At 40.2% G+C, this 11,349-nt stretch overlaps 1 non-coding gene across 1 annotated transcript; it reads left to right on the top strand.

The window, feature by feature from the left end:
• The first annotated feature begins 1,030 nt into the window (after positions 1-1,030).
• Positions 1,031-1,149, top strand: LOC145677891 (5S ribosomal RNA). The gene has a single exon (XR_014130080.1). It is a non-coding gene; the product is annotated as a 5S ribosomal RNA (ribosomal RNA).
• Positions 1,150-11,349: the final 10,200 nt, after the last annotated feature.

The raw sequence follows: 11,349 nt of genomic DNA on the forward strand, positions 1-11,349 counted from the left end.
CAAAAAATACAATCAGAGGTAGAGGTCTTTAACAGGAACTAAGCAAGGGAGTTGAAAAATTTTTTATGCATGTAAAAAATATAGACATGAACCAACTTGTGAAATAAAAAGACCAGAAAACTACTCTTTCTAAATTATGTGTAAACTTTTTACCGAAAACGAAAGTTGCACGAAAGACTTTTTGTCCCTTTTTTGGCCTCCGGTGCTTGGGGTCCCTGGTTCAATCCCAGCTCGTGCCGTGTGAACTTTGTCGTGCATAAAGACCGTGCTCATGGGTTTTCTCGGGTTTCTCCCGTTTCCTCCCACTTTCTTCATTCAGTACTCATCATCACCGTCTCCTTTAGCGTAACCGGTATAAGTATGCGACGTAAATCTAAAGATTTCATTTCATTTCCCTTTTCTGCTCATACTGCTGATTATGCGCGATTATGCCAACATCCAACTCCGCGGATAATCGTGCGATTACTGTATATACAACTAATACAGATACGTAATTACATTATCAGTTACAGTATCGGTTTTTATTTACTAATTTGCCTCACTTTATTTGCATCCCTGCAGTAAATAATTCTTATCGATAATAGTTAAAATGTATATTACATTTTAGTGCTTCACGACTGAATGATCATCTGCCTTACGTTATCTCGCAGCTGAAGAGGATGCTACACTGAAAACTACCTTGCGTTATAAAGGGTAAGTGAAACATATCTTAAAAATATCTTTCATACATTTCATTGTGTACATTAAAGAATGTAAGTTTGCCTTTTTCCTGTAATCAATACTTAATAAAGGATTTATTTTTATTTATTTATATACAATTTCATACGTGGTTCGTGATAGTAAACTCGATAGGACATAGTGGCACTATGAACATCCGAATCACTCATCATTCGAACATTCAAATATTTATTCGAATATTAGTATATTCCAAGTAATGTTAACGACGTTAATATGCTTGCCTTTATAGTTAATAATGTCAATTCTTACTTAAAACATACTTCCTTAACAGGACATTGAAGAAAAGGTAGTTGCCAACGGCCATACCATGCTGAATATACCGGTTCTCGTCCGATCACCGAAGTCAAGCAGCATCGGGCCTGGTCAGTACTTGGATGGGTGACCGCCTGGGAACACCAGGTGCTGTTGGCATCTCTTTTTCAAATTTCATTATCCTTCAAGTACGAAAATACTAGAAACATTAATTTTATAGTACTTTCAAGAGATAATTTATCAACATTATTTCATAGCGATTAATCGATATTCTAAGCGTTATACCCACTATTTCTTACACTAACAGCCTGTTTATTTGCACGGCACATTAAAATAACCTGATTTCCGATCCGTGTGCACCTACTACTATACTTAACACGGAATGTATTACCACTTTTTAAAAGTAAATTATTATGACTAAGTGTAGATCTCCGGCGAGTAAATGCCTTTCGTATACAAGCACGACACATCTCCGCTATGTGCTTTACTTTTTTACTAACAGCATATAGAAATTGGATTTCAAGGTGTTTCTACATAACAGAATGAAGCAAATTTCGTGATTTAACTCTTTCGAATAATGTGTTGGTCCTGACAAGGACCGTTTGAAATGAAAAATCTTGAAGAAGATTTTTACTTAGAGCTTGTGTACTTGGTAACAGCCTTCGTACCCTCACTTACAGCGTGCTTGGCAAGTTCACCAGGCAAAAGAAGGCGCACAGCTGTTTGGATTTCCCGGCTGGTGATAGTTGACCGCTTATTGTAATGGGCCAAACGAGAAGCTTCAGCAGCAATACGCTCGAAGATGTCATTAACAAAGCTGTTCATGATACTCATAGCTTTGCTAGATATGCCAGTGTCAGGATGCACTTGCTTCAAAACTTTGTAGATGTAAATGGCATAGCTCTCCTTCCTCCTCCTCTTCTTCTTCTTATCTCCCTTGGAGATATTCTTTTGGGCTTTACCAGCCTTCTTTGCAGCCTTTCCGCTAGTTTTTGGTGGCATGATGACTCACTCGTTCAGCAAAATTAGATGTGTCCGCCGATTTATCGACTTCATTTAAATTACAGTACGTGTTTCAATTCGCGCCAACTGCCTTGCTTTTCATTTGATGCACTCGGGTGCACGCTTGAAGTAGTAACAAAACTGACTTGATTCATGGGAGGCCGCAATTTTTCCTCTCATCTTATTACGAAAGAATATTGAACAATGTCTGGTCGCGGCAAAGGTGGAAAAGTCAAGGGAAAGAGCAAGTCCCGCTCCAGCAGGGCTGGCCTTCAATTCCCAGTAGGCAGAATCCATCGTCTTTTGCGAAAGGGTAACTATGCCGAACGAGTTGGTGCTGGCGCTCCCGTGTATTTGGCTGCAGTCATGGAATACCTGGCAGCTGAAGTTCTTGAGTTGGCAGGCAACGCTGCTCGTGACAACAAGAAGACTAGGATTATTCCACGTCATCTGCAGTTAGCTATCCGTAACGACGAGGAATTAAACAAGTTGTTGTCTGGAGTTACAATCGCTCAGGGTGGTGTTTTGCCCAACATTCAAGCTGTACTTCTGCCCAAGAAAACTGAGAAGAAGGCATAAATGTAAGACCTATATCTCATACAAATCGGCCCTTATGAGGGCCACAAACCCCTTTATAGAGGAGATTTACGATTGAAATGAATTGTTTTCGATATACAGACTCATCAAAAGTGTCTGAGATAGTTGCTTAGTGTCATTCGAAATTCTCGCTGCTATTCGATTAATTAGTATGTGTAGTCGTCGATCGTAATTGAAGCCCATAGGAAGTCACACTATCTTTAGAATACTCCAAACAGCGATGTGCTTAGTTCCCACTACATTATTAATTATAAGATCATTACCTTTTGTATTGTCGCTAGCTACATTTTTTTGATATTTGCGTACATCGGGCTCATATTACCCAGAGGACAGGACAGTCGAGCCCAGATTCTCAGCAATGGAAGAAAACCTCATACCACATATTCTCATGTACTTCATGCTAGACAAAGGAATTTCCAACATTCTTAAAGCACTCATGTTTCTCTCTTGCGTTGGCTTGGCTGAAATTACTCTGTTCAATATGTTCTCGACATTTATTATTGTTCATTACTATGCCCCAATGACATCATGAACAGAGCGGATCAAAAAACTTTCCTAAATTTCTTTTGCAACATAGTAATGACATTAAATGCACACTTAAGTACGATTTATTCTTTGCAAGGTCGATATTCATATTTGTGTGATATGTGTTATATGTATATGGTTTGTAATACGCAACTACTCTTATTCTCTGATCTCAGAACTCATTTGCTACTGTGCCCAACGAGCGAGCCTAGGTTTCTTGTAACTACTGCCTTTCTTTAGTAAATAATGTGAAGTATACAATGCATTAACCTACATCTCATATTTGTATTACTCTTTATTTTACTAACCCGCTACGAAGTGTCATTAATTTACATGTAAATCACAATAGACACTACCGCAAAAGAAAAAAATCGAACCCAAGACCACGTAAACAAGATAAAGGACAAGATTCAGGTTTCTAACGCATTATTCGCCCCTCACAGCACAGTATAGAAGTTGTATAAGCCTCTATACGTACATCCTACTGTCAGAACAGAAATTCCGACTTGCGTTTCGCATCTCTCATGCTCGCTACTTCCAACAAATCGCCAATTTCCAACCAGAACCCCTTCTCCAGCATTAATACTGCTACATATGAATACGTATACATGAACGTACATAATGTAAAAAAAAACGTATGATTTTCTCAAATTAATCTCTCTACGTCTGTAATTTTGTGTGCATCAAAAGGCTTTAATGTAGTTACACGAATTCTTATAATCTAACAGAAAATCGCACAAAGTAAATCTTTCCCTTTATATAAATTTGTTGGCTCTGAAAAGAGCCGTTTATGCCAATTTTATATCCAAAATAGGAGGAACCCCAACTTAACCTCCGAAACCGTACAGGGTTCTTCCTTGCCTCTTCAAGGCATACACAACATCCATAGCTGTCACTGTCTTCCTCTTGGCGTGTTCTGTGTATGTAACAGCATCTCTGATTACGTTCTCCAGGAATACTTTCAATACTCCTCGGGTCTCTTCATAAATGAGACCAGAGATACGCTTCACACCACCACGGCGAGCAAGACGCCTAATAGCGGGTTTGGTGATACCCTGGATGTTGTCACGAAGAACTTTACGGTGGCGCTTGGCACCTCCTTTGCCAAGACCCTTGCCTCCTTTTCCACGTCCTGTCATTTCGATATGTTACTGCTTCGCTCACCACACACGAGAAATACAAGCCCAAGCAGCCCAAGACTCGTGGTTTTGTTCCTTCGATCATGCAGGGAAAGCACGGAGGAAAAACACAAAACGTGTCTAAGCCAATGAGAACTGTCCTTTTCGACTGACTTTATCCAATGAGAAATAGCTTGATTTAACGGTTTTGCTCTTTATATAACTTGACTTCATTCAGCGCGCAATTATTTGAAACAAGTCGTGACAGTTGCAATGGCACGTACCAAGCAGACAGCTAGGAAATCTACTGGAGGCAAAGCTCCTCGAAAGCAGCTTGCCACCAAAGCTGCAAGAAAGAGTGCTCCAGCTACCGGTGGAGTGAAAAAGCCCCATCGTTACAGGCCTGGTACTGTGGCTCTCCGAGAAATTCGTCGTTACCAGAAGAGCACTGAATTGCTCATCCGCAAGCTGCCCTTCCAACGACTCGTCCGAGAAATTGCACAAGATTTCAAGACAGATCTTCGCTTCCAAAGCTCAGCTGTCATGGCTTTACAGGAGGCAAGTGAAGCTTACCTTGTAGGGCTTTTCGAAGACACCAACTTGTGTGCTATTCACGCAAAGAGAGTCACAATCATGCCTAAGGACATTCAGCTTGCTCGCCGCATCCGTGGGGAACGTGCTTAAGTTTGAAGTTCTGGCACTGAGTTCAAAAACGGTCCTTTTTAGGACCAATACACTACTTAGAGATGCTGTTATCCTAACAAGGATCTTGTCCATACTTGTTATCTTTTTTTTTTAAATTCTCACGCCGTATGTTGCATAGTTAATACATCTACCTTCGTTTTCCTCTCGTTTCGTATATCATCCTATCTTTCAAGTATATTCTTTAGTTTTCCCCTATGTTTACCGATTGATTATCTTCGTTTTATGTGGTCAAGGATTCGATTTTGCCATATGTTGCATAAGTTAACTTCGATTCAACCACTGTTTGCCCTTCTCAACGTTATTAATCTCATAGAACTCGCAGGCGAAATATGTACTTCTTCCAAGGTAGCAAAAGTAATATTTTCTCAGAGGTCGCTGCTGTTGAATGCAAACGTTAAACTAAACTTTCTTTAAGTGTCTGTTTGTACTTAACATCAGTTCAATTGTACACCTACATTTCTGCTGGTGTTACTATTTTTCTTTATAGCAATATTACGAATTATAAGACGGTATCCGTGGTTATTAGCGTGTTCCCTTTTCCTAACACTTTCTCATTACACCAGTATTTCCATCATTCATTAGGCGTAATCACCCGTCTCCTTTATCATAAAAATCATAATAGTACGACGTTAAATTGAAACAGTCTACTTCACTTTCACGAGTTGTAATAAGTTCGAACATTTCTTTCACCCCAGCCTTGAAAAGAGTTGATTTTAGTTTAGTGTCCCTTTCAGCAGCAAGGCTGTTTCAAACGTGGACCTACTTATTAACGTGCAATGCGAAACATTTGAGCTCCCACCGAGAATCGAACCCAGTCAGCCTGCAAAAGTTTTTCTAACAAATGCATTAAGTGCGTTTTCTGTACTGTTTCGCTACTTGAAGATAGGAACAAGGAAAAAGTAAGTGATCACAAATTGACATTACGTAATGTGTTCCCCATTTTTTTTCGAGTACACCATTCTTGACACCCGTGAAAGCTTTCTTTCCCCACCCTCAATTCCCCTCTGTTATAAAGCACTTACATCAAGAAGTGCTTCGGTTAAAAAGAAAACTCAAAGTCCCTTGCGTGTATACTATACATTGCTATGAATGAACATGTGATAATGATAGGAAAAGCACAATTTTACTCTTCTCAAAGTATTTGATGGCTCTAAAAAGAGCCGTTTTAAAATGTCAGATGATTTACTGACACATTTACTTCTTCTTTGGTGCAGCCTTCTTAGCACTTTTCGGTTTTGCTGTAGCCTTCTTTGGCTTCGGGGCCTTTGGCTTCTTGGGAGTTTTTGCCTTCTTCACTTTAGATGGTGATTTCTTAGGTTTGGGAGCAGCAGCCTTTTTCTTTTCACCAGTCTTCTTGGGACGTTTAGCTGCTGGCTTTTTCGCAGGCTTCTTCTCCTTTGATGCTGATCGTTTCGCCTTGGTTGAAGATCCACCTTCAGGCTTCTCCTTCAGCGATGAAGCACTAAGCTTAAACGATCCAGATGCACCTTTTCCCTTGGTCTGAACCAAAGACCCAGAAGCAACTGCACTTCTCAAGTATTTCTTGATAAATGGAGCAAGCTTCTCGGCATCCACTTTGTAGTTCTGAGAGATGTATTTCTTAATAGCTTGCAGTGAACTTCCTCCCCTTTCCTTCAAATTCTTGATGGCGTTGTTCACCATTTCTGATGTTCTTGGATGAGAAGGTGTTGTTTTTGGTTTCTTAGGCTTTGCAGACTTCTTAGGAGAAGCCTGTGCCGGGGCTGCAGGTGCTGATGCCGTATCTGCCATTGCTTTCTGCAATAAACTCAACGATACTGAAGAATGAAATTTTCGCTTCAGTTTCAGTTTCAGTGTTTCTGGCGGGTTTTCGTTTTTCCGAAGTGTCGGGCTCTTGCCCATGCCTTCTATTTGTGTTGTTCTCTGGCGATGTTTTTGTGAATTTATTGGTGTTGTTGGGCTGCTACTGTCGCTAGCCCTTTGCTTGCTCTACATGACGTTGTTTATATCTCAGTGTGGCCTTGGCATGCGGTATGCTCTCCGGGTTGGTTCAGCCGTGGCGATGGTGTTGATTGCTGCGTTGTCGTGGTTACGGATGGTGTCCCAGAATCGTGCTGTAAGTTTTTGTCGGACTTCGTCCAGTGTTGGAAGGTCTAGGTCCTCGTGCAACTGGTCAATTCTCGTGCCCATTGCGTGGCCAGTGATCGCTCGGGCAGCTCGGTTTTGGACTCGTTGTAAAGTGCGGAGATGGGTCAGTGCTGCATGCTGCCACGCCGGATGGGCATACAGTAGTATAGGTCTGATGCACTGAGTGTAGACTTGGCGTCTTGCTTCGTGTGTAAAGCTGTTGCTAAGTAGTATTGGCAGCAGGGCTCCGAATGTTCTTGTTGCTTTCGTTGCTGTTTTCTTGACGTGTTGGGCAAAGGTTAGTCTTTTATCTAGTGTCACCCCTAGATATTTGGCTTGGTCCGTGGTCTGCAACTGTGTCCCTTGAAATCTGACGTCGTACTCCTTCCGTTTGTACCTTTGTGTGAAGTCCACCAGGGCTGTTTTCGTGGCGTTGACTTTAATTTTCCATTTCCTTGTCCAACTCTCCAGAAGATGGATGTGTCTGTTTATTGCTGCTTCCGCGTAGCGATGGTTGGAATAGCTAGCAAAGACTGCCGTGTCGTCTGCGAATGTCGCAAGCAACGTGCGAGGGGTGGTTGGCATGTCTGCTGTGAAGATGGTGTACAGCAGCGGTGATAGACACGAGCCCTGGGGTACTCCTGCTGCTATTTGTCTGGCGTTTGTTAGTTCTCCTGCGTGTGATACCCTGAACGAGCGGTTTGTCAGGAAGTTGTGTATGATCTTCACCAGGTATGTTGGAAAGCCCGCTTGGATGAGTTTGTGCACCAGTCCTCTGTGCCACACCCTGTCGAATGCTTTCTCTATGTCCAGGAACAGTCCCAGGGTGTGGCCTCCTGCATTGTATTGGTGTGTTATTCGGTCTACGACCCGGACTAACTGATGCGTGGTGCTGTGTTCGGGCCGGAAACCGAATTGATGGTCGGGCAGGATGTTCACTTCCTGGGCGTGGTTGAGTAGCCTTCGTTGGATGATCCGTTCTACCACCTTGCTCAGGTGGGAGAGGACGCTGATCGGGCGGTATGAGGTGGCTTCTGTGCGTTTGCCGGTTTGCTTTGGGATCATGCTGATGCGGGCTTCTTTCCATACGGCTGGGAAGTGTCCGGTTCGGAGTATTCCGTTCGTTATCTTAGTCAGGAGAACTAACACTTTTCTCGGAGCCTTCTTCAGCGCCAGTGGTGTGATCTTGTCGAGCCCTGCTGCCCTGCGGCTGTTTAGGCGGCGAATGATGTCACTTATTTCTCTGGGGGTGGTTGGGTGTCCAGGTTGGAAGTGGAGTTCCTGGTTTAGTTATGGAAATACTTATCAATAAATAATTATATTACCATGGTAATTAACTTCAATCCTTCCTGTGATTATACGCAAAGTACCATCTTCGTACTGCTTACTATAGTTCAATGAAGGGAATCTATAAAGTAACGCGTGTCGCACACATCTGCCTTGCAAACTCCCTGGCCTACTTCCAATGTATAGACTTTTATTTCAAATCCTGATTTAATTTCATAATTTTCTGTAGATTTTAACATTTTATTACCCAGCTTCTTAATACGAATGACAATCAAGCCTAAATATTTATTCCCTTTAACTTTATTTTTCTTTTTTATTTTGTGCCTTGTTTCATATTTGTTCTTACGTTAGCAATTAACGCACTTACCGTAGTTATGTATGAACAGGTTGTTTCTATATTTATTTTATTCCAAATAAATTAAATATATATACGGATTATTTTATGGTAGTTGATATTTTCTGTTGTTTCCTACGTGAATTGAGGAAACGCACGGACTTTCGCCTAATTCTTGTGCTACTTTCATATGTCTGTATCTGTCGAATGCTGTCGATCTGTCGAAATGTGTATTACTATCTGTCGATTCATCGAGTGAACTGAATTCGTTAACCATTTCACCAGGCGCGCATGCATTTTTTTTTTCTTCTAAGGGATCCAAGCTTCGGGGGGCAAGGTTCCAATACTACAAGCCACTATGTCTATATACTATTATTCTGCATTCGAAAACACGATAAATATTCCACTTACTTTTTCACAAAAACATGATACAGACAGAGTACAGATGAAGTGTAAGATCAGATTTATATTGATGATACATCAATATTTTCCCTGTTAATAACTACATTTAATGAGAAAGTCTGCAAATGTATGTTCACTTAGGAACTTTTGCGAGGAGTCCGCACCCGGTGGACACCCCGTGAGTACGCCTCTGCACTTGACTATACTTCGAATTATACTGCAAACAGTTGTATTTTAGTTTCCCCGTTTAGTTCATCGATATCATTAACACAAAGAAAATAGATGTTATAGATGCGTATTCTCAGTTCTCGCTTTATATCCGGACGTCTGCAAAAATCTACTCCTTTTCTTTCTTTCACGCATCCACCAAACTAACAATGATTTGTATTATAATATTTGCGCATAAAATGTATATCTCATACCTTCCATGTTCTCAAGTATTCATAGACAAAAACGGTTACTTTCTGCGAACAAATTGTCCAAACACAGTGCAAATGTCATCTATAGATTGTCCTGGTTCCGTCTGCGTGTACATAACAATGCGTCATAATCATACATTGCACATTAAGGATATCAATTAATCTTCCCAAATTCCTAGATATGCCTGGCAAAAGTTCCGCGTGTTGTAAGGATATTACATTTGTACTACCGACAAGGTGGTATCTTCCAACATTGAAGTTCAATAAACCCCAAATGTGTCGGATATAGTATTTGATTTCTTGTCTCATTGTTTGCGTCAGAGATGTCTTCTCAAGTTAGGATTTACGATACATACAGGATGAGTTGTATATATTGTTGCTGCCAGCTCTATATTAATCCCATATTTGTAAACGAATAAAAACAGTATTCTAATTATAACAATGTGCTCACAATTAATTTTATTCTTAATTGTTATACGTATTGTTGATTAAAAATGAAAATGTTGCTAAGTGAATTTTATTAATATTTTCTGTTGCGTGATATAGGAAGTGAGTGAAATATTGGAGGAATATAGTGTGCGTAGCAGATGATGTGCAGTGGCTTTGGATCGCCTGTGATAAGGTAAGGCATTTGCTATTTTAATTAACACATTTTATATACTGTAATCCTAATTATTTTTATGTGAATGTGCTTACTACTTGTGTATTCAGTGGGACCGATGTTTTAATATGTATGGTCAAGCAGTGTCGAGCCTGGTCAGTGTGTGGATAGGTGACCATTTTTTGTAAATCGATAACATTTAACTTTGTAAACACGGATGAAGTAGAAGTATATTTATTTTATTTTTTACCTCAAATATGTAGGACACTTCTCCTTTGTACATCAATTATTATTATTAGTTCAACTTGTTTACAAGTTAAATGAAAAGAATAGTCGTTATCGTGTGATGATTGTGCTCATTAGGCTAAAGAAGACTCGTGATAAGAAAGAAAAGAAGAACGGTGCTCAAGTTTCGTCACAGCATATTCTCAAAAATTTACAGGCAAAATTCAGTGTTCTGCATGAAAAGGCATATTTGTACGAAAAAAAAAAAAATTCTGCAGACGACAGAATTAAATAAAGTAATACACATGTATTTTAGAGTTACTGGTGTAAAATCATTACAAGTGCTTTGCCAGGTGGCCAATAAAAAGCACGAATACTATTTAAGGGAGCCAAAACAGGAGAAAGCTGGGGGCCTGAGCGATAGCAAGAATGTGCGTCCAAAGTGAACAGGAGCGAAGGCGACGCGGGTATACGTATAAGCAAGGGTAGTGGAAACCAGTTAGTTTTCGAGTTTCAATAGCACTTGTCATGCATCCATACTAGTAGCGCCCCGCTTGTAAACATTAAGTACACTATGCAAGAATACACCGCCGGTGGAAAATAGTACCTAATACAGTTATCTTTCATATATACTGACTTATTTTACAGTAGTAACCCAACACTAGTAAACGTAAAATAAAAGTGTATAACTTTATATTTAATTCTATCGCCTGGCTTAGTTTTTCACCTGTAAGATGTACTTATTTAGAGCAAGTTTCTTAACTAGCAAATTAAACCGAGAACCACAGCAACCATATATATATTCTTATGATGTACTTTTCTTTGAGTGGTGTTCTCTGTCTATTCAATAACATTTTCTCAGTTTAATGCTAGCAAAAAACAAAACAAAATCAAAGTGTTTCTATATAAATTTAGTTCACCGTGTTGTAATATCACATGGAATTGAAAAACGAATAGTCGAACCTCTGCTATCTCGATCAAACTTCTCAGGATGATATACTGACTTACCGCAGAAGTTCGACTGAATACGTTTCTCAG

The sequence above is a fragment of the Thermobia domestica genome, unplaced genomic scaffold, assembly GCF_964235325.1.
Source record: "Thermobia domestica unplaced genomic scaffold, izTheDome1.hap1.1 HAP1_SCAFFOLD_1569, whole genome shotgun sequence".
Taxonomy (NCBI): Eukaryota; Metazoa; Arthropoda; class Insecta; order Zygentoma; family Lepismatidae; genus Thermobia; species Thermobia domestica.